Source organism: Pristiophorus japonicus, chromosome 1, assembly GCF_044704955.1.
Source record: "Pristiophorus japonicus isolate sPriJap1 chromosome 1, sPriJap1.hap1, whole genome shotgun sequence".
Classification (NCBI taxonomy): Eukaryota; Metazoa; Chordata; class Chondrichthyes; family Pristiophoridae; genus Pristiophorus; species Pristiophorus japonicus.
Window position 1 is genome coordinate 428872895 of NC_091977.1, and position 23039 is coordinate 428895933.

Sequence of the window (23039 nt, forward strand, 5' to 3'; positions counted from 1 at the left end):
ACCAGTCCTGATTTTTTCTGGTTGAGTGACCAAATGTCTCTTCACAGGCACTGATTATAGAGGCCTGGAGAGCAGGCCAAGCGCTGTGGGCATTCAGCATCTCGGGATCATTAAGGCACGCCAGATTGGCTGTGAGGCGTTGGCTGTATAGGGCTCTCTTAGCTGGGTCTCTAAGTGCCCCGGCATTAACTTTTTTGTCGAACTGCTTCTGCTGTCCCGCTTGTTTTGAGGCAATGATTAGCACCCGATCCACCACCTTAAAAACATTCAGTCCCTCCATCACTGGCGCACCATGCAATGTGTACCATCTATAAGATGTACTGCAGCAATTTGCCAAGGCTTCTTCAATTGCACCTCCCAAACTCGTAACCTCTACCACCTCGGTCATCATCAGTCCCTCGAAATCGAGGAAGACTTGCTTCCACTCTAAAAAAATAAATTCTTAGGTGACTGAACAGTCCAATACGGTAATTACAGTCTCAGTCACAGGTGGGACAGACAGTCGTTGAAGAAAAGGGTGGGTGGGACTGGTTTGCCTGCGCTTGGTTTCTGCATGCTCTCGGCGATGAGACTCGAGGTGCTCAGCGCCCTCTCGGATGCATTTCCTCCACTTAAGGCGATCTTTGGCCAGGGATTCCCAGGTGTCGGTGGGGATGTTGCATTTTATCAAGGAGGTTTTGAGGGTGTCCTTGAAACGTTTCCTCTGCCCACCTTGGGCTCGCTTGTCGTGCAGGAGTTCTGAGTAGAGCACTTGCTTTGGAAGTCTCGTGTCAGGCATGCGAACAATGTGGCCTGCCCAGCAGAGCTGGTCAAGTGTGGTCAGTGCTTCGATGCTGGGGATGTTGGCCTGGTCAAGGATGCTGATGTTGGTGCGTGTGTCCTCCCAGGGGATTTACAGGTTCTTGCGGAGACATCATTGGTGCTATTTCTCCAGCGATTTGAGGTGTCTACACTATATGGTCACGTCACTGAGCCATACAGGGGGTATCACTACAGCCGTGTCGACCCATGAGTTTGGTGGCCGATTTGAGGGCCTGATCTTCGAACACTCTTTTCCTCAGGCGGCCGAAGGCTGGCTGGCGCACTGGAGGCGGTGTTGAATCTCGTCGTCGATGTCTGCCCTTGATGATAATAGGCTCCCGAGGTAAGGAAAGTGGTTCTCTAAACCTGTGACCTCTACCACCTAGAATGACAAGGGCAGCAGGTCCATGGGAACACCACCACCTCCAAGGTCCCCTCCAAGTCACTCACCATCCTGATTTAGAAATATATTGACGTTCCTTCTTCATTGCTGGGTCAAAATTCCGAAACTCACGACCTAGCAGCACTGTGGGACCATCTTCACCACAAGGACTGCAGCGATTCAAGAAGGCAGCTCACCATCACTTTCTCAAAGACAATTAGGGATGGGCAATTAATGCTGGCCTTGCCAGCAATGACAACAACCCATGAATGATTTTTTTTTAAAAAAACAGCCAGATATCCTCGACCTTTTATGAACTCAAGGTGACTTGAATTTATTGCCTTGATTTGTACTATTCTTTCCAACAGTCATTATCTAATTTATTAAAATGGCAATAAATACCAATTGGAAAATATGCCATTAACAATTTTCCATACTGAAGTCAAGCTAACAGAACCATAATTTGAAGAATGTGCATGGACTTTTAAAGAAAAGTATGGAATAACATTAGCTATTTTAAGTGTTCAAAAATTTTTATTGCAATCTCTCAGCTCTTGTTTTAATGGGTTCAGGGTTCTTTAAATTGTTCAGTACTCAAATTATTTTTGTGCTCAATTATTTCATGAACTAAGTCACAGCCTATATCAGCTGCTGCACTAGATATACTACGGTCTTTGAAAACAAAAGCAGGTTTTACTGCACTGTTAGCTTATGTTCTTCAGCTACTCGCCTCACTTGTTCTTTAATACATTGACTTCAATTAACACACCCAAGAAAGTCTGATTCGCCTAAATATCCACTACAATTCACCCTACCAGCTTTCTTTTCATCATCAATGATCTTTACTTCCAGAAAAGTTTGTCCTTAAATAAACTGTTCCACATATGTCCTGTTTAATGTTTTATTTAAAAACTCCATTTAAGTTCCTAAATTGCCATTAAAAATGACCAAGTTGCAAAGGAAAATAATATGGCAGGAAGTTAGTCAAATGAAGTCTCACTTGTAACCTGCTGTTTTTAATACATTCTGAGCAACTTATTGTGGCTTTTCACACCACGAAGATATTATCAGCATTTTGCAAACAGTGTCCATCTTTAGCTTCTCAAGGGTCAACGTTTCTGTTTAACTGCAGGGCGTGTCTCATTGTCTGATAACCACATACCACTCTGCATTGCTCTCATGTCTTGAATAACACTTTCGTTCCACATGAACCATATCAAGATAGCTTTAATATGCTATGCATTATGTTGTAATTGCTGATAGCACTAAAAACAGAATAATCGCAGAGACTATTTCTCACACACAAATACTTTAAAGAACATTTCTAGTTTTTTAAGCTGCAATATCTGATAGTTTTTTTATAATTTTGAGAGACAATGCATCCGATCTAGTTCAAGACAATGCATTCTATCTAGAAGAAAAAGAAAGGTGCTATCAACACCAGAAATTATAAATACTGTTGCTATTGTTTTATCAGCGAACTTTGGTGTTCCAATTAACTAATCACGTCACCTAACAGAAATCACAGTTGACAGTTCTATTTGCAATCTTCCCAGTCTATCAGAATTCAGTCAGTTGTACAATTCAGTTTTTGCTTTTAAACCAACACACAAATAGCTGAGGAAATTGGGTCTCATTGGGCCATTCCTATAAAGCGGATGTTCCACTTACCTGCATTCTGCTTGGCTGGCTTCAAAAGAAAAGACTTGCATTTATATAGCGCCTTTCACAACCTCAAAGTCTCAATATGCTTTACAGGCAATGAAGTACTTTTGAAGTGTAAGCGCTGTTGTAACATAGGAAATGCGGCAGCCAATTTGCACACAGCAAGGTCCCATAAACAGCAATGCGATAATGACCAGATAATCAGTTGTAGTGATGTTGGTTAAGGGATAAAAATTGGCCAGAACACCAGAGAGAACTCCCCTACTCTTCTTCAAAATAGTGGCACGGGACCTTTTAAACCCATCTGAGGGAGCAGACGGAGTCTCAATTTAATGTCTCATTTGAAAGATGGCACCTCCGACAGCATAGCATTCACTCAGTACTGCACTGGATTGTAAGCCTAGATTCCATGCTCAAGGCTCTGGAGTTGGTCTTGAACCCACAATCTTCTGTCTCAGAGGCAAGAGTGCAACTACTGAGGCACAGTTGACACCTATAGCTATACTAGGGCTTTAAATTAAGAAAAAGCAGGAGGGAGGAAGGGAGGGAGAAAGGGGGAGGGAGAAAGGGAGAGAGGTCTGCACAGAGCGAGATTAAATGTAGTGTTTTATTTGGGAATTTGGAAAAAGTGAGAATTCTGGTCAGTATTGGGTAAGTAGAAGCTGTAAATAGTGAAATTTAGTTTAACATTTTGATTTAAACCTTAAACTTTAAAAACTCTAGTTAACACAAGCTGCCTGCCAGTGGCAGCTGTCAGTCAGTTGCAAGTGTTTACCTTGAATCGGTGCTAATTATCGGGAGCAGGGAAGCTGAGTCATCATTTGTAACTTGGGTGAGGTTCCTACAGTCAAAAAGTAAACAGTTCTGCAGAGTACAGAGCGGTCTGCACAGAGCAAGATTTAAGTGCACTTAAACAGAGTGTTTTATTGGGAATTTGGAGAAAAGAGGGAAGAAGTTGCTGCTTTTTGCCGACACTACTTGTAGTGCTTTGTTTTACAGGTAGATATTTACTTTCATTATCCATTACTTAAGCGAGATCCATCAAGTAGTCAAGAAACTAAACTGTAAACCAAGTTACTTAAATACAAATTTAATTAAATAGAACACGGTCATATAGGTACGGCAGTGCCGCATCCGCAGCATGTGGGAGTTTGTGGAGAACATTGTGATCACGGACAACCACATTTGCAGAAAGTGCCTGCATCTTGAGGAACTTCAGCTCAAGAGTTGTTGAGCTGGAGTCTGAGGTGCAAACATTGCAGGGCATCAGGGAGGGGGAGAGTTACTTGGACACTTTGATCCAGGAGACAGTCACATCCCTTAGGTAAGGTACAGGTCTTGTTGGTGGTCAGGGACAGGAGGGTGTGACTGCAACTCAGGCAGTTAAGGGGACCTCAGGTGCAGTGCTGGAGGAGCTTCGGCATTTGTCTTATCCAACAGATATGAGGTTCTTGCTGCTTGTGTGGATGAGGGAAAAGCCTACAGGATGGATGAACAAGCTGACCATGGCGCAGGAGGCCATTCACCCAGGGGGGGGGGGGGAGGGGTTGGGGGGGAGTGAACGGGAATGTAGTTGTGGTAGGACACAGTATAGAAGCTGAACCCCCAAATCCCTCTATTCTTCTACACAATCCAACCTTCCCCAAGTCAAATTATAATTATGACTCTTATGTTTTTCTCTTACAGCATTCTTGCAAGACAAAGACTTGCATTTATATAGTGCCTTTCACATCCACCGGATATCCCAAAGCACTTTACAGCCAAAAGTCCTTCTGAAGTGTATTCACTGTTGTAATGTAGGAAATGCTGCAGCCAATTTGCACACAGCAAGCTCCCGCAAACAACAATGTGATAATTACCAGATAATCTGTTTTTATTATGCTGATTGAGGAATAAATATTGGCCATCCCTCAGTTCTGCACTGGAATGTCAGCGTAGATTTTTATGCTCAAGTCTCTGCAGTGGGACTTGAACCCATAATCTTCTGACTCAGGCGAGTGCTATCTACGGAGCCACAGCTGACACTACTGGAAGAGGGAATGGGGGGGGAGGGGTGTGGGAGGAAGAGAAGCAATAGGTCATCCAATGTGAAGCTTACAAAGGCAATTTGCAGCAGTGTCCTATGCACTGCAACTGAATGGGAAAGGTGGATAACTCATCTGCAGTACATCAGACATCTATAGAGCTGTTTTCTTGTTCTTGAGTGGTGGTGCTGTTTCCAGTTCAAGAATGCCTTGCGGCTTATCAGCTCCTGGATCTCCAAGTCGTTCTCGTCGAACCAGTCTTGATGTTTCCTGGCAGAGTGACCAAGCGTCTCTTCACAGGTGTTAATTATGGAGACCTTGAGGACAGACCAGGCACTGTGAACACCCTGCATCTCCGGTTCACTGGAAGTCGTCGGGTTGGTTGTGAGGCGCTGGCTGAATAGGGCTTTCTTGCAGGGTCTTTGAGTGCTTCAGTGTTGATCTTCCTCCGGCAACGTTTCGGTTGCCCCCGCTATTTTGGAGCTACATTGATGGAAATAACAGAGCGGATTAGGCGGTGGTCAGTCCAGCAGTCGTCAGCTCCTGTCATGGCACGGGTGCTGTGGATGTCCTTGTAGTCCCTCGCTCGGACGATGAGGTAATCTAGCAGATGCCGGTGCTTGGAGCGAGGGTGTTGCCATGAGGCCTTGTATTTGTCTCTCTGACAGAACAAGGTGTTGGTTATGACAAGACCATGTCCTACGCATTCTGTCAGGAGGGTACCATCGGTGTTGGCTTTCCCTACCTTCTCTCTGCTGATCACACTTCCGCAGAGGTCTGTGTCCTTTCCAACTCTGGCGTTAAAGTGGCCGAGGAGAATCAGTTTGTCGCCCGGTGGAGCTCAGGTCAGGGATTGTTCAAGGCTGGAGTAGAATTCCTCTTTGGTCTTGTCTGTAGCTTCCATTGTTTGGGCGTACACACTGATGACCGTAGCGCACTGGTTCCGGGCTAGGGTGAGCTGAAGGATCATGAGGCGTTCGGTTATCCTGCAAGGGGAGTCTCTGAGACGCTGAACGAGCTCATTTTTTATGGCGAAGCCTACGCCATGGAGGCGCCGTTCTTCTTCTGGTTTACCTTTCCAGAAGGTGGTGTAACCACCACCTTGTTCCTTAAGCTGGCCTTCCCCTGCCCACCAAGTCTTGCTTACGGCAGCGATGTTCATGTCGAATCGTCTGAGTTCCCAGGCAACGATAGCAGTTCAGCGTTCTGGTCTGTCGCTGTTGGGGTTGTCCATGAGGGTCCTGATGTTCCAGGTCCCGAACTTTATTTTCAAAGTGTGGAAGATGCCTGTGCGTGACTTCTTTCAATGTGGGGTGGTCGTTGCACACCAGCTACCACATGGGCTTGGCAGAGCAAGGTCTTGATCCAATGGCGAGGGGATCCAAGACGATTGAAGACCAGGCTCCGCTGCATGGGCCTAGTGCACACACACTTCTACTGTCCTCTTTCCCATAGGTCCTCTCTTCCTGGGTTCCATAGGACACTGTGTAGGTCTCCCGACCTCGCTGGTCCACGCTGCGTTGTTCCTGGGCCCTGGCCTCACTCCCGAGTCCCGACCTCGCTCCGTTCCTGGGTCCCGGCCTCAATACTACACTCCAAGACGATAAGCAAATGCAGTAATACTTGCTAAATACATATACACTACTTCAAGTGACAACTTTTCAGATGTCAGCAATGTGAACTACTCCTTTGGAGCAGGCATATTTATAATTGCCTCATGAAAAGCCTCAAAAGGTGTTCTGTCTGTTAACAAAACTACGAATAAAATGTTTTGCAAGACATCTGATCAGTTTCGACCCGTGCACTCTAAATTTCAATTCCCACAAGAATTGCAATTATTTGGACTTTGTTATCCTGTCCAGAGAACAGCAGAGCTCTCCACATATACCAAGAAAGTTGGAATGTCTACACCACATCTGAGCTATGGAGGGAAAAAAAGGCTTGTATTTATATAGTGCCTTTCATGTCCTCAGGACGTACCAAGTCATTCACAGCCGATTAATTATTTTGAATTGCAGCCACAGTAGTTTTGTGGGAAAAAAGGGGCGGGGTGGGGGGGGTAAATGAATAAACACATGACTCCAATGGAATGCAGAACCACCTCTGGTAGGAATTTACGGCAAGATAGAAGTACTCATCTTAAAAAAATCTAGGTACCAGGCATGTCATTTTCGTAGTAGATACGAGTACCAAAGTAGCTCTTTCTAAGATAGGTATTTTGAGTAACTTGGGCTCACAAAAACATATGAAAAGCTAGGTTCAGGTCATATGAGAAGAGACAAAAGCATTAACCTCCACGAGTTAAAGTTATATTGAAACAGAAATGCTAAAATAACTGCTGCATGTTCTCTGAACTGAACTGCATCTATAAAGTTAAATACAGAATTTACCAAAACAATAGAACAGAGACAAAAAGGACTTCAGCTATTGCAAGATGCTAATCATGATCTTGAGATAAATCCCTTCATTTAGTATGCATATATCCTTTAGGCAACCCTTGTTTTATTTTAACCTACCTCAATTAAAAACCAAGCAACTAACTTGAGCTGAAGCGGGTTAAACGCCAAACTCTCTGATGAGATATCACTCGTTACTTATTTAAAAATAAGATAATCTCTTTTGAGCAAAACATTATTTTTTTTCCTTGATATTATTAGCTCGGGAATATACATTGTATGTGATATAAATTATTTCCTCTATAGATTTTATATGTGACACTTCACACAAAATGTTAACATCTTCCGGGATTCAACTTTGTATTTGGGATATCTGTTAGCAATGTATATGTAGGAAATGTGATTAATTTGTTGTGAGTATCTTGCATTCTAATTCCTCTCCCCACATAAACATACATTTAATCCCATTTTCTTTCCCAAACTATGCACTGGACAGGCCTTGAGGAAATTGAAATACAATCAGCTCTCAGCCACTGCTGCCCTGAAGTTGGCAGGATGTGCTCAGCAGCATGTACCAATTTCCCCTGCCACCCTCTGGGGGAAGCACCTATTTTCCACTCGGCACCAACTTACAATGATACAGATGAGACTTACAACTCACCAGAATGAGGGCACAAAACCTGGTCACTCTGGTGCTATGTATTGCTGTCTCACCCAAAAGCTTACATTTTAAATTAGTCTCCTAATACTGATCACTCAGCTCAAAACAAAAGGGTTGATCATAAAGTTACATAAACATAAGAAATAGTTGAATACAAAGTCAATTAGTATTTCTTACAGTTCCAAAACAGATGGTTACCATCTTGCAAGTGATAATTTGGCTGAAACATACTGGTTCTGAGCACACAAAATGTATCACAGTGCAGCAGCAAAGAGTGGCATTCGTGAGTTTGGTAAGTGGGTGAGTTTTAAGGGTTATTCTCTTAAAACCATTTTGAGGCTGCAGTAAATTGTTAGTGGCAATTGCCAGTAGCTTCTAAGTAAGTCGCAGTTTAATTTAAAGGGGAAAAGTTAAACAGTTGGGAATCTTTCAGGTTTAGGCAGAGAAAAACAAGGTAACTCCCCAGTAGAAAGCAATTAGCAGCTAGTTAAAATTAGTTCTGTAAACAACTGACCAGTAGTGAGTCATCTGACCTAGATACAGTTTAAAAAGAGGCAGCTCGTGCAGTGCACTGAGTGCAGCAGCAAAGAGTGGCATTCGTGAGTTTGGTAAGTGGGTGAGTTCGGGCAAGTGAGGGTGGCAGGTGCTGTTCTGTCTTGTTTTTCCTCCCAGTGCTGACACTAGAGCAGCTGATAAGGAGTGCGAGAGTAGGAGACGGAGGCCCAGAGACTAGCCCAACCAGCTGCAGACAAAGATAGAGGGGTGCGAAATCGAGAGGTGACGTCACAGCCAAGCTGGTAAGTGGTTGGCTGTTCGACTGGTAAGTATAACTCTCTTTTAGACTGACTTTTAGATTGGTTTTATTGGCAGCGAACTACTAAGTGGCTGTTTGGTGTTTAAGTAAATTTTAGTAAGTAAATTAATTTAAGGGTTAATTCATGGCAGGAGAGCTTGGACCCGTGTCATGCTCCTCCTGTGCTATGTGGGAAGTCAGGGACACTGGAAGTGTCCCTGACTACTATGTGTGCGGGAAGTGTGTCCAGCTGCAGCTCCTCACAGACAGGATGATGGCACTGGAGCTGCGGAGGGACTACTCTGGAACATGCGCGATGCTGAGAATGTTGTGGATAGCACATTTAGTGAATTGGTCACACCGCAGGCAGGGGTTAGGACAGATAGTGAATGGGTGACCAAGAGACAAGGCAAGAGCAGGAAGGTAGTGCAGGAGTCCCCTGCGGTCATCTCCCTCCAAAACAGATATACCGTTCTGGATACTGTTGGAAGAGATGACTTACCGGGGAAAGCACCAGCAGCCAGGCTCATGGCACCATGGGTGGCTCTGCTGCACAGAAGGGCGGGAAAAAGAGTGGGAGAGCTATAGTGATAGGGGGCTCTATTGTAAGGGGAATAGATAGGAGTTTCTGCGGCCGCAAACGAGACTCCAGGAGGGTATGTTGCCTCCCTGGTGCAAGGGTGAAGGATGTCTCGGAGGGAGGGTGAGCAGCCAGTTGTCGTGGTACATGTGGCACACCAACGACATAGGCAAGAAGCGGGAAGAGGTACTACAAGCCGAATTTATGGAGCTAGGAGTTAAATTAAAAAGTAGGACCTCAAAAGGTAGTAATCTCTGGATTGCTACCAGTGCCACATGCTAATCAGAGTAGAGGGAGCAGGATAGTTAGAATAAATACGTGGCTTGAGCAGTGGTGCAAGAGGGAGCGATTCAAATTCCTGGGACATTGGAACCAGTTCTGGGGGAAGTGGGACCTGTACAAAAGTGACGGTCTGCACTTGGGCAGGACTGGAACTGATGTCCTGGGGGTGACATTTGCTAATGCAGTTCGGGAGTGTTTAAACTAATATGGCAGGGGGATGGGAACCTATGCAGCGAGATAGGGCGAAGTAATATGGAGTCAGAAACAGATGGTAGAAAGGTAAAAAGCAATAGTGGAAGGCCGAGTAAACAAAGGCAAGAACAAAAAGGGCCACACTACATCATAATTCTAAAAGGACAAAGGGTGTTAAAAAAACAAGCCTGAAGGCTTTGTGTCTTAATGCAAGGAGTATCCGTAATAAGGTGGATGAATTAACTGTGCAAATAAATGTTAACAGATATGATGTGATTGGGATTACAGAGACGTGGCTCCAGGATGATCAGGGCTGGGAACTCAACATCCAAGTGTATTCAACATTCAGGAAGGATCGAATAAAAGGAAAAGGAGGTGGAGTAGCATTGCTGGTTAAAGAGGAGATTAATGCAATAGTTAGGAAGGACATTAGCTTGGATGATGTGGAATCTATATGGGTAGAGCTGCAGAACACCAAAGGGCAAAAAACGTTAGTGGGAGTTGTGTACAGACCTCCAAACAGTAGTAGTGATGTTGGGGAGGGCATCAAACAGGAAATTAGGGGTGCATGCAATAAAGGTGCAGCAGTTATCATGGGTGATTTTAATATTCATATAGATTGGGTTAACCCAACTGGAAGCAATATGGTGGAGGAGGATTTCCTGGAATGCATAAGGGATGGTTTTCTAGACCAATATGTCGAGGTACCAACTAGGGGGGAGCCCATCTTAGACTGGGTGTTGTGTAATGAGGGAGGATTAATTAGCAATCTCGTTGTGCGAGGCCCCTTGGGGAAGAGTGACCATAATATGGTGGAATTCTACATTAGGATGGAGAATGAAACAGTTAATTCAGAGACCATGGTCCAGAATTTAAAGAAGGGTAACTTTGAAGGCATGAGGCATGAATTGGCTATGATAGATTGGCGAATGATACTTAAGGGGTTGACAGTGGATGGGCAATGGCAGACATTTAGAGTCCGCATAGATGAACTACAACAATTGTATATCCCGGTCTGGCATAAAAATAAAAAAGGGAAGGTGACTCAACCGTGGCTATCAAGGGAAATCATGGATAGTATTAAAGCCAAGGAAGTGGCATACAAATTGGCCAGAAATAGCAACGAACCCGGGGACTGGGAGAAATTTACAACTCAGCAGGGGAGGGCAAAGGGTTTGATTAGGACAGGGAAAATAGAGTATGAGAGGAAGCTTGCAGGGAACATGAAAACGACTGCAAAAGCTTCTATAGATATGTAAAGAGAAAAAAGTTAGTAAAGACAAACGTAGGTCCCCTGCAGTCAGAATCAGGGGAAGTCATAACAGGAAACAAAGAAACGGCAGACCAATTGAACAAGTACTTTGGTTCTGTATTCACTAACGAGGACACAAACAACCTTCCAGATATAAAAGGGGTCAGAGGGGGTCTAGTAAGAAGGAGGAACTGAGGGAAATCCTTATTAGTCAGAAAATTGTGTTGGGGAAATTGATGGGATTGAAGGCCGATAAATCCCCAGGGCCTGATGGTCTGCATCCCAGAATACTTAAGGAGGTGGCCTTGGAAATAGCGGATGCATTGACAGTTATTTTCCAACATTCCATAGACTCTGGATCAATTCCTATGGAGTGGAGGGAAGCCAATGTAACCCCACTTTTCAAAAAAGGAGGGAGAGAGAAAACAGGGAATTATAGACCGGTCAGCCTGACATCGGTAGTGGTTAAAATGATGGAATCAATTATTAAGGATGTCATAGCAGCGCCTTTGGAAAGAGATGAAATGATAGGTCCAAGTCAGCATGGATTTGTGAAAGGGAATCATGCTTGACAAATCTTCTGGAATTTTTTGAGGATGTTTCCAGTGAAGTGGACAAGGGAGAACCAGTTGATGTGGTGTATTTGGACTTTCAGAAGGCTTTCGACAAGGTCCCACACAAGAGATTAATGTGCAAAGTTAAAGCACATGGGATTGGTTGTAGTGTGCTGACGTGGATTGAGAACTGGTTGGCAGACAGGAAGCAAAGAGTAGGAGTAAATGGGTACTTTTCAGAATGGCAGGCAGTGACTAGTGGGGTACCGCAAGGTTCTGTGCTGGGGCCCCAGGTGTTTACATTGTACATTAATGATTTAGATGAGGGGATTAAATGTAGTATCTCCAAATTTGCGGATGACACTAAGTTGGGTGGTAGTGTGAGCTGCGAGAAGGATGCTATGAGGCTGCAGAGTGACTTGGATAGGTTAGAAGAGTGGACAAATGCATGGCAGTATAATGTGGATAAATGTGCGGTTATCCACTTTGGTGGTAACAGAGAGACAGACTATTATCTGAATGGTGACAGATTAGGAAAAGGGGGGGTGCAACGAGACCTGGGTGTCATGGTACATCAGTCATTGAAGGTTGGCATGCAGGTACAGCAGGCGGTTAAGAACGCAAATTACATGTTGGCCTTCATAGTGAGGGGATTTGAGTACAGGGGCAGGGAGGTGTTACTACAGTTGTACAGGGCCTTGGTGAGGCCACACCTGGAGTATTGTGTACAGTTTTGGTCTCCTAACTTGAGGAAGGACATTCTTGCGATTGGGGGAGTGCAGCGAAGGTTCACCAGACTGATTCCCGGGATGGCGGGACTGACATATCAAGAAAGACTGGAATCAACTGGGCTTGTATTCACTGGAGTTCAGAAGAATGAGAGGGGATCTCATAGAAACGTTTAAAATTCTGACGGGTTTAGACAGGTTAGATGCAGGAAGAATGTTCCCAATGTTGGGGAAGTCCAGAACCAGGGGTCACAGTCTAAGGATAAGGGGTAAGCCATTTTGGACCGCGATGAGGAGAAACTTCTTCACCCAGAGAGTTGGGAACCTGTGGAATTATCTACCACAGAAAGTTGTTGAGGCCAATTCGCTAAATATATTCAAAAAGGAGTTAGATGTAGTCCTTACTACTGGGGGATCAAGGCGTATGGCGAGAAAGCAGGAATTGGGTACTGAACTTGCAAGTTCAGCCATGAACTCATTGAATGGCGATGCAGGCTCAAAGGGCTGAATGGCCTACTCCTGCACCTATTTTCAATGTTTCTATCACATTGTACACAAGGCTAATTTTATGCTTTGGGTGGGGGGAAGAAAATTTATGAATAATTTCAAGCTTTTTCCATTGAGTTGGGGCATAAACATTAAACTTGGATATTTATCCTAAATGTTTGTGCAATGAGCTCTTCAAAGTTCATTTAAGTTGTTACCATGCAAGACAGGACCTGCACATTTTGTTCTGAAAATGGAAAAATACAAACTATACTGGAACATGTTACAGTTGAATCCTGCAAGCTATTGGTCAGCAAAGTTCATAGTTGAATTTTGCTGACAACTGGAAAGAACTCTGTCCTTCTCAGTTCAATGTGTTCCATGTATGACCTCTATATATAAATTCTGAAAACTGAATTTTTCCTGCAGTTAATCAGTATAATAAGACAGCAATGTAGAAAAGAAACTTCTCTCAAATTTTGGGAAGAGCACACATATGACATACTTTGTTTTAACCAGACCATGGTCCCACCATATTCAGAAACGTTCTGTCTGCTGTGCTATCACAATATTCTTCTCACTTTCATAAACAGTTCTACTTATCCTAGTGTTATTTCTTTTGTTGCAAATTACCAGTTCTCATTTTTAAAGCTACATTCTCTGCTATTTCCCCATATGATGCGCCATCTACGGTTGAGAGAACAGGCGATCGAACTGCTTTCATCAATCTATTCCAGACTTTGTCTGGGGACACACGACGCTTCCTCCAATTTTCCACCATTCCTTATGGGGAAATGACTGGCCACCGTGCAGTGTCTCTCCACGGCAGCATGGGGAAAGCCAAGTGCTCCACTTCTCAGCAATGTGCCGCTGCTCCAACATGCTGTGCTCCCTTGTCATCATTCAATCCAGTTCAATATAATTGCCTAATCACTGCATTCAGAAAGGAAATATAGAGATCTTTAAAATTATTTAAATTAATTAACTATGCTTTAAAATGACACCCATCCTTCACCCCTTTATGTGGCCCAATTCTGACTCCCCTCAAGACTTCCCTCTCTCCATCTTTACAGGTTTTCGAAAGACATCTATTACAATTTCACAGGCTCTTCTACAATTACCTGAATTATGCCTCTTCCAACCTGCTTCTTGTACATGCTCCATCCCATTCTGCCAGTTTTTCTATCTCAGTTACACCTGCTCGGACAACTCCAGCGTCAGCATCAGAGCTTCTGAAATGTCTGCTTTTTTTTCTCCATCAAGGCTGTAGCCAATTGTGCCAGACTGTATTGGCCACATTACCCATGCTTCTCCTCTTCTCTAACGATGACTTGTGCTCTTGTGCCACCCCGCTAAGCTTTGCATTTGCCAGATGGTATTTCTTGGAGAATAAATGTTGGCCAGGAAACTGGGAAAACTCCTATCTCTTACGTCTACCTGAGCAGGTAGACAGAGCCTTGGTTTTATGTCTCATCCAAAAGATGCGACCTCTAACACACCCTGAGAACTGCACTAATGTGTCAGCACAGATTATGTGTTTCAATCCTGGAGTGCGACTTGAACTTCAACCTACAACCTTCTGACTTACAGTTACTAAAGAATTCAGCTAACACTTGAAACATAAGCTTCAGGTATGTCTCGTGTTTCTCCTGAGCAACCTGTAGCTTTCTCTCCCATTTTTCTAGGTTGCACAATCGGTCTCTTCGTGCCTGAGGAACAGAGAAGTGGGTTTCCACTGTGGATGCAGACCTTTTGTCAGAATACAGGGAAAGGGGAAGAGGAAAAGCCTGCACCTGGAATATTGGCCAGTCTTTTTCGCTCAGGCTGCAGGTGGCCTAACATGTTACTATCATTGTTACCCTTATATTTCGAGTTTCCAGTATTTGTAGTTTCTCTCAGTGTCTTTTCATAGCTTCATACATCATTCACCACTCATTTCTTTTTACCTGCTCAATAAAAATCTGATGGGTGTCAGCAATTACTTAATTTCTTCCCCCGCTTCATCTTTTGTTTCATTCAGTGTCACTAAATAGCTTGGTTTATCGCAGTTCCGACAAAGGGTCAATACTCAAAACATTCACCTATCTTTTACAGATGCTTTTAAACCTGCTGTGCATTTTTTTAAAATTCATTCATGGGATGTGGGCATCTCTGGCAATGCTAACATTTATTGTCCATCCCTAATTGCCCTCGAGAAGGTGGTGGTGAACCGTTGCAATCCTTGTGTTAAAGATACTCCCACAGTGCTGACTCTGTCGTAGCGGTTTGGTACAATTGAGTGTCTTGCTAGGTCATTTCAGAGGGCAGTTAAGAGTCAACCATATTGTTGTGGGTCTGGAGTCACATATAGGCCAGACTGGGCAAGGACAGCAGATTTCCTTCCCTAAAGGACATTAGTGAAGCAGGTGGATTTTTACGACAATCTGATAGTTTTATGGTCATCATTACTGATACTAGCTTTTTATTTCAGATTTATTTAATTTACTGAATTTAAATTCCCCTAACTGTCATGGTGGGATTTGAACTCTCGTCTGGATTTCAATCCATCCCAGATCCAATGGATAAATGTCCCTTCTTCCAGTCAGCTGGAAGAGTCCCAAGTGATTAGAAACAGATTTAAATTTGTCCAATGGGCACAAGCCTGTAGCCCAGAACTACCTACAATGTAATGTTACATTGCAGTTTCAGTAAGGATAGAAACATAGAATGATTACAGCATGGAAGGCGGCTATTTGGCCCGTCAAGCCGTGCCGGGTAGCTGGTGTGGGAAATGAAAAAAAATTGACACGCATGCAGTTGGAGATGCTTTTCCGAGGTGGTAGCGAACTTTACTTTGCACCAGGCTTGTAATGCTAACACTATGCCAAGGCAGAAAATTGGCCTATTATCCAGGGCTAATACTTCTTACCTGGACGATTCTTACCTGAAAAGTTCTGAGAAAATATATTTAAAACTATAAAACACAGCATTATCACTATTTTTATTTATAGTTTAAAAAGAATTAAAGAATGTTTCCACCTTCCAAGATTATGTGCACCAATTATTGTACTTGGCAAGTCTGCACAACGGTCATTTGTCATCCTATTCATTGAAAACAAACTTGTCTCCTAATAATAGCATATGTGTATAAAATTGGGACAAAGTTGCTCATGCCAACAACTACACGTAACAGAATGGACTATAAATTAACGAAATCCTTGGAAAATATATAGAATAGCAGTGCAGTTGGAACTGCAATAAACAATAGTACAAAATCAGAATAAATGAATAAACTACCTGAGCTTTGTTCTCATTGTTAATAATATAATCTAACCCAGTGATGGCATTATCAGTTGAATGTTATGAATCAGTCCTCCTGGCGCAGAGCTTCGGATGACTGTAATGCATATTAGGAAGGTGGGGTGGCAATCTGGGGAAGCTGCAACACAGGACTCCTCATCATCATCATAGACGGTCCCTCAAACAAGGATGACTTGCTTCCACATGAGTTCACAGATGTTTTAATGAAGGACCCGATGTTCCAGTCCTGAGCTCCAATTGAGGGGGTGGAAGATGCCTGTGCGTGGATTTTTTTAACGTTTGGTGACCGTTGCACATCAGCCACCACACGGGCTTGACAGAGCTGGGCCTTTATCCAGTGGCAAGAGTTAACCAGGATGACTGGAGACCTGCTCTGCGGCACAGACCTAGTGCGCACATATATCTTGCTGCCCCTGGGCCCTCGGCTCTTTTGGGCCCCGTATCCTCATTCATCGCACCTCTGCCACAATCTCCCGGTGCCATTCCCATTTACACCCTATGTAGACACATCTTTTGTTTCTTAACTTGTCCCATTACCATCTCCTTTTGCCTCGCACATTCATCCCTTTTGTCTCTTAATCTCTCCTGCCTTCCACCCTATCACAGATTTTCCCTTTTGTTCTTTCCTCTCTCCCCCCACCCTTACCCTGCCTCTGTACTTGCTTAAAACCTGTGACACAGGACCAGATGCATGCTAAACAGCGAAAGCAACATGCATTAGACAGAGCTAAGCGATCCCACAATCAATGGATCAGATCAGAGCTCTGCAGTTGTGCCACATCCAGTTATGAATGGTGGAGGACAATTAAACAACTAACGGGAGGAGGAAGAATATCCCCATCCTCAATGATGGCAGAGTCCAGCAAGCGAGTGTAAAAGACAAGGCTGAATCGTTTGCAATCATCTTCAGCCAGAAGTGCCGAGTGGATGATCATATTGGCCTCCTCCTGAGGTCCCCACTATCACAGAAGCCAGTCTTCAGCCAGTTCGATTCACTCCACATGATATCAACAAGCGGCTGAGATCACTGGATACAGCAAAGCCCAACGACCCCGACAACATCCCCCACCCAGAGTACATTTTGTGCCCTTGCTACCCTCAGTGCAGCTTCCAACATGGAGTACTACTGATTCATCAGCTGAGGGAGGACAGTATGTGGTAATCAGCAGGAGTTGCTTTACCCATTCTTGACCTGAAGCCATGAGTTGTCATGGGGGCTGGAATCAATGTTGAGGACTCCCAGGGCCACTCCCTCCCGACTGAATACCACTGTACCGCCACCTCTGGTGGGTCTGTCCTGCCGATGGAACAGGACATACCCAGGGATGGCAATGGAGTCGTCTGGGACATTGGCTAAAAGGTATGATTCTGGGAGTATGACCACGTTGCTTGACTAGTCTGTGTGACAGCTCTCCCAATTTTGACAAGTCCCTAGATGTTAGTGAGGAGGACTTTGCAGGGTTGACTGGGCTGGGTGTTCCGTTGTCGTATCTGAAGTCGGTGCAAAGGTCAATGCTGGGTGGTCTCTCCAATTTTATTCTCATTATTGTCTTCTGTAGTGGTTTGTTACAACTGAGTGGCTTGATATGCCACTTCAGAAGGCAGTTAAGAGTCAACCGCATTGCTGTGGGTCTGGAGTCACCTACAGGTCAGACCAGGTAAGGACGGCTGATTTCCTTCCCTAAAGGACAATAGAGAGCCATATGGATTTTTACCACTGTTTCATGGTCACCATTACTGATAAGCTTTTTATTCCAGATTTATTTCGTTAACTGGATCCAAATTCCCCAGCTGCCAGTGGGATTTGGAATTCACATCTCTGGATCATTCGTCCAGGCTTCTGAATCACTAGTCCAGTAACATTATCACTATGCTACCTTTCCCGGTTAATTCATAAAATCTATCATTATGGCCTTATAATATATAGTAAGGGTACAGCGACTGAGGCCGTTCCAGGTTTTTCCAAACTTTCGATCGTTTTTCTGACATCACAAATCCGGAAACAATTGAGCCCAGGTTCGGGTATTTCCGGATTTCGGAATTTCAAAGACGGGGGGGGGGGGGGGGGGGATCTCGGCGAGGGGGCATTCAGCTGGCCGGCCCTACCGAGGTGCTTGGGCCGGCTGGCAAGGTGGCCCCGAGGTAAGGGCAGCAGCAGCGAGGCCCCGAGGTAAGGGCAGCGGCAGGCCCCAAGGCGGGTCTGGATTTTCAAAAGACAAGAGATCCAGCCTGTTCATCCTTTCCTGTTAGGTATAACCTCACATTTCTGGTATCATCCTTGTAATTTCTTTTTGCACCCTCAAGTGCCTCTATATCATTTTTATAATATGGCAGTCAGAACTGTACACAGTTCTCCAAGTGTGGTCAAACCAATGTTTGATACAAGTTTAGTATAAACTTCTCTAATTTTCAATTCTATCCCTCAGAAATGAACCCGAGTGCTTGTTTTACTTTTTTTAAATGGCCTTATTAACCTGCGTTGTTACTCTCAGTAACTTATACTTCCAAATCCCTTTGCTCCTCCACCTCATTTAGATTCTTATTTTCCAAGTTTTGGGCCCAAGTTTCAGCCTCAGTTGCTCCTGATTTTTTGGAGCAACTGGTCTAGAACAGAGTATCTTAGAAATTCAAATTCTCGGCATTTAGTTTGCTCCAGTTCTAGTCAGTTAGAACAGTTTCACTTTGGAACAGAATTTTTTTCCAAAAGGAGGCATGTCCGACCACTTACGCCTGTTTTCAAAGTTTCGGCAGTGAAAATTTACTCCAAACTAACTTAGAATGGAGTAAGTGAAGATTTTTGTACGCTCTACAATTTAGAAAATCAGGCGTAGGTTACAAATCAGGCGTAGGGAATGGGGGGGGGGGGGGGGGGTTTAAAGGGAAGTTTACAAACATTAAACACTTCAGTTTTACAAATAAAGAGCCATCATCAATAATAAATGTTAAAAAAACATCAATAAATCAACCAATAAATCAATCCAAAAAAAAATTAATAAGAAATATTTTTTTTTTAAATCAATAAATAAAAAATTTTCTACTTACCGACTGCAGCACCGGGAGCCCTCCAACAGCGTGCTGGGATGCCCCCCCCCCACCCCCCAGTGTGTCTCTGTCAATCTCTCTATCTGTCTGTGTGTGTCTCTCACTCTCTGTCTGTCAGTGTCTGTGTTTCTGACAACGAGGGGAGGAGGAGGAGGAGGGGGGGCAGGGTGAGGGAAAGGGGGGGAGGAGGTGGGGAAGGGGGGGAGGAGGTGGGGAGGGGAGGAGGAGGGGGGAGGGGAGGAGGAGGGGGGAGGGGAGGAGGAGGGGGGAGGGGAGGATTGGAGGAGAAGGGGAAGGGGGGGAGGAGAAGAAGGGGAAGGGGGGAGGAGAAGGGGAAGGGGGGGAGGAGGAGAAGGGGAAAGGGAGGGGGAAGGGGAAAGGGGAAAGGGGGGGAGGAGGAGAAGGGGAAAGGGGGGAGAGAAGGGGAAAGGGGGGGGAAGGGGAAAGGGGGGGGAGGAGGAGAAGGAGAAAGGGGGGAGGGGAAAGGGGGGAGGGGAAAGGGGGGAGGAGGAGGAGGAGGAGGAGAAGGGGAAAGGGGGGGAGGAGGAGAAGGAGAAAGGGGGGGAGGAGGAGGAGAAGGGGAAAGGGGGGAGAGGAGAAGGGGAAAGGGGGGGAGAGAAGGGGAAAGGGGGGGAGAGGAGAAGGGGGAAAGGGGGGAAGAGGAGAAGGGAAAAGGGGGGGGAAGAGGAGAAGGGGAAAAGGGGGGAAAGGAGAAGGGGGGAAAAGAGAAGGGGGAAAAGAGAAGGGGGGAAAGGAGAAGGGGGGAAAGGAGAAGGGGGGAAAGGAGAAGGGGGGAAAGGAGAAGGGGGGAAAGGAGAAGGGGGGAAAGGAGAAGGGGGGAAAGGAGAAGGGGGGAAAGGAGAAGGGGGAAAGGAGAAGGGGGAAAGGAGAAGGGGGAAAGGAGAAGGGGGGAAAGGAGAAGGGGGGAAAGGAGAAGGGGGGAAAGGAGAAGGGGGGAAAGGAGAAGGGGGGAAAGGAGAAGGGGGAAAGGAGAAGGGGGGAAAGGAGAAGGGGGGAAGGAGAAGGGGGGAAGGAGAAGGGGGGGAAGGAGAAGGGGGGGGTAGGAGAAGGGGGGGAAAGGAGAAGGGGGGGACCGGAGCACGGGTCGGGTCGGGCTGGGGGGGGGGGGGGGGGGGAGGCGGTGCGGTCGGGAGCACGGGTCGGGTCGGGGGGGGTGGGGTGGGGCGTGGGGGCAGAGGGAGGTCGGGTCGGGTCAGTTCGTGTCAGGGGCAGGGGGAGGGAGGTCAGGTCGGGGTGGAGGAAGCGCGGGTCGGGTCGGGTCCTGTCCGGGGGCAGGGGTGGGAAGCGGGAGTCGAGTCGGGTCAGGAGGAAGCAGGAGCTGGGCGTGGGAGGCAGCCTTATGCACGCAGCCCCAGTGAGGCCATTCGGCCAGGGCTAGGGGCTGCGTGCTTCGGGCCCCTCCCACACAGTTTTGGGCGCCTGAAGCTGCTGCACATGCGCGCCCACTGTAGCGCGCATGTGCAGAGGTCCCGGCACTGTTTTCAGCGCAGGGACCTAACTCCGCCCCCTACAGCTCCTGCTGCGCCGCGCCCGGCTCCAGAGGACCAGCAGGGAGCCGGAGAATCTGTAAGTTTTTTTTAGGCGCACTTTGTGGCGCGAAAAACGGGCGTCCAGGTCGGGGCTGCGCCGTTCTAGGCGCGGTCCGAAACTTGGGCCCAATATGTGGCAACATGAAATACCTCACAATTATGTGTGTTGAATTTCATTTGCCAATTATATTCCCATTCTGCAAATGTATTAATGTATTGTAAGTTGTTGCAGTCCTCCTCAGTATTAATTATTCCCCCCACCCCCACCCCCCAATTTGGTGTAATCTGCAAATTTAGAAATTGTGCCTCTGATTCCAAAGTCTAACTCATTATTATAAATTGTGAACAGCAGTGGTCCTAGCATTGATCCTTGTGGGACCCCACTTTCCACCTTCTGCACTCTGAATAGCTATCCTTTACACCTGTTTTTCACCATTTCTCCAAAAATGCTCTAGGTTTGATCTATGCTTGCACAGGTGATTAGATTATTTAGAAAACTTGAAATTATTGGAAAAAATTAATAGTGCTTCTGAGATCCTCAGTGCCCACATGAAACCCACAAATCCTGTCCACGTATTTCAACCCACACCAAAAGCGAGATAGCCATTTCATTTACAGCAGCTACGGTCCCTCCTTTGAAGGAAATCTGTAGGACAGTCACTGAGTTGTCCTTGTTCACTTTTATTTTAAAAGTACAACAGCATTATGCTTGTCTGGTGGCTGTAGCTTTAACTTACTTGTCCGGCATCAAGACCTGAATGATCCAAACTTTCCTCCAAATTAATGATGGAAAAACCAAAGCTATCCCCTTTGACACCGTCAGCACCCAATTACCTATGTGCTATACTTCAGCAATCTTCCCAGCTCCCAAGGCTAATAGTGCAATCCTTCAGCATTCTACTCAATCCCAAGCTAAGTTTCCTCCTCTACATTAGCTTCCATTATTTTTTGCTCTGCATGAAGTACATCAGAAAGAAGTCTGTCAAGCCAATACTGTTGATTGAGCTCAATACTTGAGCTCTTCCAAAACTCTGCTGCCCATATCCTAACTCGCACCCAAGTCCCATTTATCCATCAACCCCTGTGCTCGCTGACCTATATTGGCTCCCAGTCCAGCAATGCCCTAAATTTAAAATTCTCATTCTTGTGTTCATATCTCTCCATGGCCTCGCCCTTCCCTACCTCTTTAACCTCCTCCAGCCCTACAACCCTCTGAGTACTCTGCGTTGCTCCAATTCTGAGTTCTTGCACATTCCCGATTTTCTTCGCCCCACCATTGGCAACTGTGCCTTCAGCTGTCTAGGCCTCAGACTCTGTAATTCCCTTCTAAAACCTTTCCGCCTCTTCCCCTCTCCCTACTCCTTTAAGACGCTCTGTAAAACCTAACTCTTTGACCAAGCTTTTTGTCACCTCTTCTAATATCTCATGTGGCTTGGTGTCAAATTTTGTCTGATAATGCTCCTGTTTAGTGTCTTATGATGATTTACTACATTAAAGGTGCTTTATAAATGCAAACTGTTGTGGTTGCTAGCAGATATCCGCATCTAGAAATTAATCACCAAGCACAGCAAAGTACCAGAAAGAATTAACATGCTAATAAACAACAACATAATCTAATCACGATATTTCTAGCATAGATATTGGTAGACGCCACATGTGTCCTTACTATACCATGTTTGTTTTACAGCTTGTTGTTCATTGTTCGAGTGAAATGCTATCATTTCCCAAATTGTCTTCTCAAAAACTGCTTTTAAAGGGACTTTACGGGCTTAGGAGCTGAATAATTTGGATATACTAGTTAATTATGGTTTTGACCTATCTTTAACAGGCAGAGGAAAAACACAACTCTATAGTTAAGGCACCTACATAATTCTGAGAAAGACTATTAGGGACAGTAGGGATCAAGCAACTAATCTCTTTTGAGCAATTATCTATTGGTTGAAGATGTTGCAGAAAAAGCCATTCAAATCAACTGGTTTATCTGTTTAATCCTTTCATGAACTGGTTCCAAACTGCTGCATTATCTTTAACAACTTGTTGTAAACGGCTCAATCTGTGAATAAACCTGCTTGATAATTCAGTCTGCTACCAAAAAACGTGTATGGTATGTCTGATGTTAATCATCTTTTCAAGTGATGGGGATACATAATAGAAATCCTACTTGTAATCCAGAAAGCAATAAATGGGTTTATTGTTCGCCCAGAGCACACTATCGCAGATCATCCTGGACTTATCAATAGGAACCAGCTTTTGTGTTGGATACAAGATAAAGTAGCTGGGGAAACCCGAATTGTAACAACACTAGGTAGAAAATCCACTCCAATGACAGTGGAAACTAATATTCAAACTTG

General features: G+C 45.1%; 1 protein-coding gene and 1 long non-coding RNA gene across 2 annotated transcripts in view; one reads left to right on the forward strand and one right to left on the reverse strand.

The window, feature by feature from the left end:
• Positions 1–14726, forward strand: part of LOC139275304 (uncharacterized) — a 162341-nt gene extending 147615 nt beyond the window's left edge. Inside the window, exon 3 of the long non-coding RNA XR_011595710.1 lies at positions 14482–14726. This is a non-coding gene — a long non-coding RNA (uncharacterized lncRNA). The remainder of the gene's footprint in view (positions 1–14481) is intronic.
• Positions 1–23039, reverse strand: part of spidr (scaffold protein involved in DNA repair) — a 451063-nt gene that overhangs the window by 285887 nt on the left and 142137 nt on the right. The window lies entirely within an intron of this gene.